The sequence below is a fragment of the Primulina huaijiensis genome, chromosome 2 (genome assembly GCF_012295235.1).
Source record: "Primulina huaijiensis isolate GDHJ02 chromosome 2, ASM1229523v2, whole genome shotgun sequence".
Lineage (NCBI taxonomy): Eukaryota > Viridiplantae > Streptophyta > Magnoliopsida > Lamiales > Gesneriaceae > Primulina > Primulina huaijiensis.
The window spans coordinates 8,707,736-8,716,205 of NC_133307.1; the positions used below are offsets into that span (position 1 = coordinate 8,707,736).

Genomic DNA, 8,470 nt, shown 5'->3' on the forward strand with positions numbered 1-8,470 from the left:
TTTAAGGGCTTGTTTTATTTGGTCAGATCGTTTCCCTTGCACAATTGAGTCAGCTTTTTCCAAATATCCTTAGCTGTAGAACAAGTTTTATTTTTACTGAACATATTTTTATATAAAGTTTTGTAAATAACATATTTGGTCACATTATCTAGATCGACCTTCTTATTTTCTGTTGTCCACTCCGATCTTGGTTATTCTATCATCTTTGGAGCCCCATCTGAGATGAATGCAAGAGTATATGCCTTTAAGATCTTAATTGTTCTGTCAGTTATGACAGACCACATGCCACCGTCTTAAACTAACAGATGTGCATGCATTTGGATTTTCTAGTGATCATATCACTCTTTTGAAAATATTATAATCTTATTAGAAGAAGCCATATGAGTATATCAAATATTCAGAGTTCATAAAAATTTTATCCAATACGATTTGTTAGGATCAAAATGTGTTTGGAATGGACTGAATAAACACTTCAGAATAAAAAGACAAATTTTACAAACTTAAGCCATGTGAACAGCTCAAGTGATTTTTTCAATCAAACTAATTATGTAGAGGAACTAACAAATAAGTGCAGAAACAGCTTAATATATAAAGTGAATAAGGTATACGCAAATATAATTGATCAGGTAAGTAAATGACTGAAAGCAAATAGAGATAAAATTTGTTTATGGAAGTTCGAAAAATAAGCATCTACATCTCCCATTCTTCTATTTCTAGAAAGATTTCACTAGAAGATTTTATTGGTACAACTTTTATTTAAACCCACTTCAGTTCGGTTCATCAACCCCATTGAACTGAAATTCCTATTCAAACAACTTAATATGTTAAGAAATAATTTTTTGACAGTTACAATGATTATCACAATACAATAGTTCTGACAGATCTTTTTCAGCGTGTGCAAATCGGCTTGAGATAAGATTCTGAGTGGTGCCAATGATCAATTATATTTAGATTCAAGTAGTAGTTGTCGTAATAATTCCGATGCATTCTCCTTTGTAGAAGTTGATCCAAGTTCATAAATATGGTCGGTACTCACAGTCGTACAGGATTCTCGGCAATCTTGCAGAGAATATCACGTGTCATTGTCTTCTTCCCAAATATAGTACTAGACAATTTAAATTTTCTCGGACACTAGCTAATGAGGTAACTAACATATGCTTTATTTTGTTGTCAGTCCTTGCTGATAAGATAAGAAAAAGATCAGAAGCTAACTGACTGTTGCACTCAGAGACTATCTTCAACTCAGTTGATGATCAGCTCAGTTTAGATTAGTGTCGTTTTGTTGTGAATTCATCAGATCACTTATTGGTAAAGATTAGTGAAGTTCACTTATGAGCTCCAGATCGAATAAATTCCTTGATTGATTTGCATTTATCAATTCGATTTAGTCGGATCAGCTTATAATCTTCAAGCTTAAATTCATAATATATTTTATGCATACTATATATTATTTATTCATAAATTTTTACTTTCCAACCATTTTTTTAATTTTGGAATGCCAAAAATAAAAAAGGTTCATTTTTTTTAAGCCAAACAGAGTTTAGATATATTTCATTTAAAATAATACAATAGTTCGTTAATCTTGGTAATTTATTATTAAATTCTAATAATATTTCTTACGAGTGCCGTGTCCGTTTACTGTACAGTGGATTGCCATTTGCCACGCAGAGCTTGTTTATATACACGTATTCATAGTTGCAGTCCCAAGTTTTGAAATTTATGGCGAAAATGGGAGAAAATAGCAGAGTTTGCGTGACGGGGGCGGGAGGCTACATTGCTTCATGGCTGATCAAGCTGCTTCTTTCCAAATCTTACATCGGTTCATGGCACAGTCAGAGATTCGGGTTATTTTTTTGTTTTATCAATTTTTGCATGCAGTATAGTGCTTGGATTAGATTGGATTTTTTCCCGGAAATATTGGTAAAGTTAACCTAGGTACTTTGTTAGCATGTCTTTGAGTGAATTTTTGATCCTTTAATTAAATCGATTTTGATGATTAGCTGATAAGTTTATGTAGTTGCTCGCTGTTTATAGGAATGGGGGGTAAATCAGTGGAATTGATTCGAGGTGATATCTAGGCTTGTCAATTTCGAGCTTGAACTCGAGCCACTAATTGAATTAGTTCGTAATTTTGAATTGAAACCTGGTAAATATTGTGTATTAAACTATGAATAGCATTTACGAACTTTTCTTTGGGAATTAACCTTGCATGTGAAATTTCACACGCACACGTTTGAGTTCGATTCAAAACAAAATTGGACAAGTGCTTGAAGAAACACAAGCTCACGAGCCATTTGGGTTCTCAAGTTTTGTTTTAAATATCTGTTTGTGAACTTGGATATTGAGTTTGACTTTGCCTGGGAACTGGTTGTTCATTCACACCTTGGATGATAGTCTGACGCTGGGTTACTGCCTTTAGGTTTGACTGGTGCATGTTTTGTGGATCATTTACTTGCTTGGGGATATCATTGTTATTTTTGATCGACTCTGTAATCTGTTATGCTCTTACTCTGTAATAATAAAAATCATTGTGGTCGCTGCTGTAAAATTATATTGCTTTTCAGTGTTACTGATGCGTCATATGGATTTCTTCTTGTTTGTTGCAGGGTATGACAAAAATGTTCAGCTGAAAAGCCTTGAGTATGCAGCTGAGAATCTGAAACTTTTCAAGGCAGATTTACTGGATTATAACTCAGTGCTTGCGGCAGTTGATGGATGTGATGGAGTATTCCATGTTGCCAGCCCAGTTCCTAGTGGCTTTGTTCCAAATCCAGAGGTGTGATTTTCAAACTCTTTACTTAATTTAAAAATTAAATGTATATTGGAGAACATGTTTGTCTGAACATCGTGACACCAACTTCTTGACTTTCCGTGAGTGCTAAATTTGTTTGAAGGACAATTCCGCCTACTTTCTTGCATAAATTTGGTGACATGACATCTTTGCAGGTAGAACTGGTTGAACCTGCAGTAAAAGGTACACTTAATGTCTTGAAGGCATGCTCTGAAGCTAAAGTCAGACGTGTTGTTTTTGTATCGTCAGCAGCTGCTGTTGTGATGAACCCCAACTTGCCCAAGGATCAATTGCTGGATGAGACATGTTGGTCAGATGCAGAATACTGCAAGATGACAAACGTAATTGCTAGAGGATTGCAAATAACTTGAAATACTATTTTGTGCTTCTCATTGGGCAATTTATAGAATCTTTATTTGATCACTTGATTCTATATCCGCAGAACTGGTATTGTTATTCGAAAACAGTTGCCGAGATCGAGGCTCTGGAATATTCAAAGAAAAGTGGACTTGAGATTATATCTTTGTGTCCCTGCCATGTACTGGGACCGATGCTGTTGCAGAAGGTAAACGCTAGCAGTCTTGTTCTCATCAACCTTTTGAAAGGTATTACCTTTGACCATTGTTTCTTGTTGCATTGCTTAATTTAGTTTATTTCATTTTCTTTAATTTTCTCTAAATAAATATTATTTTTTAAAATATCAGCTATTTACTATGTTGTTATCTTCTAAAATTTAATGTCGACTGCGTCATGGCCAAACAGAAGGTCGTAGACTTTGGGTCTGGCGATTAAAAGTAATCTTATTGTGTCTCTCGCTTCTATAACTGTCAAATTACATAATGAAGATTATATTCGAATTGTCCATTGGAGTGTTGGTTTATTTAAAATAACACAGGTGGTCTTTATGCGATTTACCACTAAAACCCAAGAATTTATGCAAGTTTACACAAATGGAAAGCCTTCAAAGTGCCTTTTCTCCTTATTTCTCTAAACATGCTTCACGTTTACACATTTGTGTGCAGCCTTTTGATTATCCCATATAACACTACTTTGTACACTATGTGTTCGATCCTGTAGGAGGAAATGAGCAAGTGGTTAACCGCTTCCGGAACGTGGTGGATGTACGTGATGTAGCTGAAGCGTTAAAGTTTGTCTACGAAACACCTGGAGCTGAAAGTCGGTATATATGCATGGCTCACACGGTTTCATCTCAGGGTATGGTGGAAATTTTGAGGGAAATGTATCCTAACTATGAGTATCCCAAGAGGTAAGAATGTTTCACTCTGAAACATCAACTCTTAATTAGCAGTTTCACTTGATAAAGATGTACCATACACTTTTTTCAGCTTCAAAGAAGAGGGAGAGGACACGCTGAAGCTCACTTCGGAGAGACTGCAGAAACTGGGTTGGAGGTACAGGCCGCTTAAAGAAACGCTCGTTGATGCGGTGGAGAGTTACGAACAGATGTCCATGCTTGATTCATGATGCAACAAGAATATCCAGTTGCAACAAATCAGTTCTATGCCTCAGGGCGAGCATTTCCAATAACTTAAGTTGCCTAGATGATTTTATGCTTCACATTTAGATCTTTTTCTGGTGAGTTTGTTGATCAATTATGTAATATTTTCTGTTTTTAATTTCTTTCTCGTTTCTCTTCTTATGTATAAGTTGAATTCTCGATCTTTAAATGGACTTCTACTTGGTGTGTTATCAAATAAAGTACTTTTCCAAGTGATTAATTTAAGGATTGTATAATCATTTCCACGCAAAATGTATTTATTCTTAGTTGTTATTGTCAATTTATCTGTATGCATTACTAACATTTTGATTTTATATATATTAAAAAAATGAGAAATAAATAATAGGATTCCGAAAAGGACCTTGGTTTTAATTTTCCGTTCTATTTTTATTGTTTATGCAAGTTTATACACGAAATTTTACAAAATATAGTTTCTACTTTGGCAATTAAAATTTTTTTATATAAAAAATGTTAAAAGATTATATTTAATTTTTTGCATATCGAATTATACTATTTAATTTAATATATAAACCAAGTTGACTTATAAAAATTAGATATTCTATGATCATAAAAAAATAAAGGTTTTCTTATGTGAATGACCCTAAACAACTCTCGTATTAAATAACAATAAAAAATAATTAGGAAATTTGTGTTAAAAATCAATTGAAATATTTAAAAATTAATCTTTCATCATCATTCTTTTTAACTGTTCGACGATTATTGTTAGTTTATTTATTATTTCTTTTCTATAAATTTGCACATGATAAATTATTAAACTTGCCTAGTTAATAACTAGACAAATTTGTTTGCACAATATTTTGAGTTGCAGACGTGACAAATGCGACAAACATCAAATTAAATGAAAAATAATAAAAATTTAACTTCTATGAAATCAAACGAAATGGATACCAAATTTGACTGTCAGCAATAAAAAAACAAAGAAACGATAATAAAGCTATATGAATTTAATAAATCTCTGACATTATTTATATCAACAAATAATAAGAATTTACGTAAACAAAGAAAATAATAAAGCCCCATGATAATACACGATCTTCTCTTCCCAATATGCAACCTGATTTATTCAAACATTTTTTAATCCTTTATGGGCTTTCTAATCTTCTTTTCCAACTTAATTAATTTCTTCACGGGCTTAATTAAATTTTGGATTTGTCCAAATTGAGCTCAAACAAATGCCCTAATCAGTCAAATAGACCCCCAATCCAACAACACATTCCCAAATTTCATCTTTCAAAATCCAAGACTCAAAGTCCCTCATCATTTGTGACATAGTTTATCATCTCTACTCTCTGTTCACAGCCATTCGCGGTCGCTACTCCCTGTGCTATTACCACCTCTTACTTTAGACATACCAACCCATATATTATTTCGATTACCCATTAGACAATCCAATAATCTTTACACACAGTTTTATATCTCTGAGAGCAGGTAATGTTTGCATGTCTCTATGTTGAACTTTAGCTTGTCTCCAAATTTGCATATTGAAAAGTATGTGACTTTATAAGAGTGAATGAATTTACTTGAAGTTCGATTGTTGTATTGGTGTAGAGAATTTAACCATTCTTAGTTTGTTCTTCGCTTGTAGGAGCACATGTATATTCTCTAGTGTGAATTTTATTTCTCACTACTTGACTTCTTGCATATTTTATCTCTATTCATTTCGTCCCATGCTTGAAGTCTTGGTTCACTTAGACGGATTTTGAATGCAACATTATTCTTTGCATTTTTGTTAAAACGTTGATCACCATGTAAAATCTATCAATTAATTGGCTTCTAAGACTTCCGTGAAATTCAAGTAGCTTCTTTGGTGTCTAACGGTGGACTTAACTCAATGGTTTTGTCATTCTTGCATTCTCCTTGTTGATTTGTTTGTCTTTTTTTCAGCCATGTTGATAAACATAAAAATTGTACATTAATTAAATGTTTTATAATATAAATTTATAATAGTTTTTGTTTTATTAAATGTTTAAATATTATATGTTTTATAATAAATTGTATAAAAATTAAGTTGTTTTGTAATTATAAGTTTTTACTATTTTTACAGGTTCGATAAAATAAGAATAACCTTGGCATTGCAAATGGGATTAAGATAATTATTGGACCTGTAGAAAGTTGATGATAATATCTACGATATTGGTGACAAGCATGAGACAAAAATCCTCTCACAATTGAGATCAAATTAAGCAACAAATAAAGTTACCAAAGGAGTGGCAGTTTTACCATGATCTAACATTTTTGACCATATCTCTCAAATTACTTGGTCAATGGTAAAAAAATATACCACAATTCAAACAACTCAGATATCTACATGTTTTGTTTTATGTGGAAAAAAAATTCGGATGAGAAAATTTTCAAAAGTGATTTGTATTAAAATATAATTTCTTGGAACACCAATGAAGACTTATGTGTAAAAAATTAATATTTTATTTGTGGTTGTCTCTCCAAATTTGGCTATAAATAGGGGTGCATTGTAATGAATTGAGATATCTCTCATTCTATGAACAAATCTTTGAGTTCATAATATTTCTCTCTTTATTTTTCCTTTATTTTTTCATTTAAATATAATTAGCATGTTAATTTCATATTCAAAGTTTTATACTTTGAATAATGAGGAGCTAACTTCCCAAGATTGAGATGAAAATGTGAAGCTCTTGGTATGATAATAAGGTTATTAAAAGGTAATAATCTATGTTTTATATTATTTAATTATTATTTATTGTTTATGTTATATTTATTTCTTTAAGCATTTTTATACCCTTTTTTTAAGTGGGAGTTTTGATTTATTGTTGCTATATGTTACACTAAATTCTTGGAACCATTTAAATGTTAGTTTGGTATTACCAACCATTTAAGTGGATGCCTTGATTTATTATATATGAATATATCATAATATTAAATTTTTGGAACCATGTAAATGTTAGTTTGATATTACCAACCATTTAAAGTGGATGCCTTAATTTATTATATATCAATATATCATAATATTAATTTCTTAATACTATTTAAATGTTAGTTTGGTTTTACCAACCATTTAAAGTGGGAACCTTGATTTAGTGTTTACAAATATATATATATATAGCACAATAAATACTTGACAACATTTATAAGTTTTGGTATATATTTTACACTTATAAGATAATAATATATAACATAATATAAATATGATTATTTAATATATTGGAACCATTTTATTAATTGGATTTCAATAATGTTCATTAATGTTAATTTTATTAAAATACCAAGAGTGAATCCTCTAATCTCAACCACTTAAATTAAAATTTGAACAATTAAAAATTACCAATTAAAGATTCAAACAATTAAAACAAAAATAAAAAAAACAAAACAAAAAGATATGGTAGTGGACTTGTAATTACCTTAGCTTCCCTGTGGATACGATATTCGGACTCACCGAATTGTACTACTTGTCGACAACCTGCTATTGGGAGCGTAACAATCAAAGTCGCATCACATGTGAAGCCTTACGAGCATACGAATCACAGGTAGTCCACAATTCTACTCCATTTCTTGATACAAGAGAGTCATTAAAAACTTTTGTTCACTATTATGACCTTGGACAAAACTTGTTGGCCTCAAGGATGAACAGATGGTTGTGTATATTATGCTTGCGGGTTTTAGCATGAGAGTTGGTTCCTGATTGGATATGGGCAAGCCATGTATTGGCTGAACTCCCCACTCACTTGGCCAAAGATCGGCAAGATTTTTAGACACAACAAGTAACTTTACCCTTGTATTTGAAACTTGTATATTGCATTCTACTGGGGTCACATTCTTCGTTCCGAGCAGCCATTTATGTGCACTTTTTGCATATCCATGTATTTTTCTCGTGGTTAGCATGTGGTTGCTCCGCACTGCTTGGCTTTACTGCAATTTAGCATATTTATTTTGTTGGCTGGGAATATGTTGTTGGATATTTGTTGGGAAATGGTGAAATTTGACCATTATTTGGTCTGATCGTAAAGTAGAGCGATGGCCTTGATTGACTTCTAGAGTCTCTCATTCCTGTCTGCTATATTTGTTCCATTGTTTGGTGCTCTAGCTTCACAGTTACCGAAACAAAGTTGCATGTTCTTGCATGTGTATTTCATCGTGCCTTGGATTTTTGGAAATGTCTACATGCT

At 32.1% G+C, this 8,470-nt stretch overlaps 1 pseudogene; it reads left to right on the forward strand.

The window, feature by feature from the left end:
* The first annotated feature begins 1,649 nt into the window (after positions 1-1,649).
* Positions 1,650-4,500, forward strand: LOC140966641 (cinnamoyl-CoA reductase 1-like; annotated as a pseudogene).
* Positions 4,501-8,470: the final 3,970 nt, after the last annotated feature.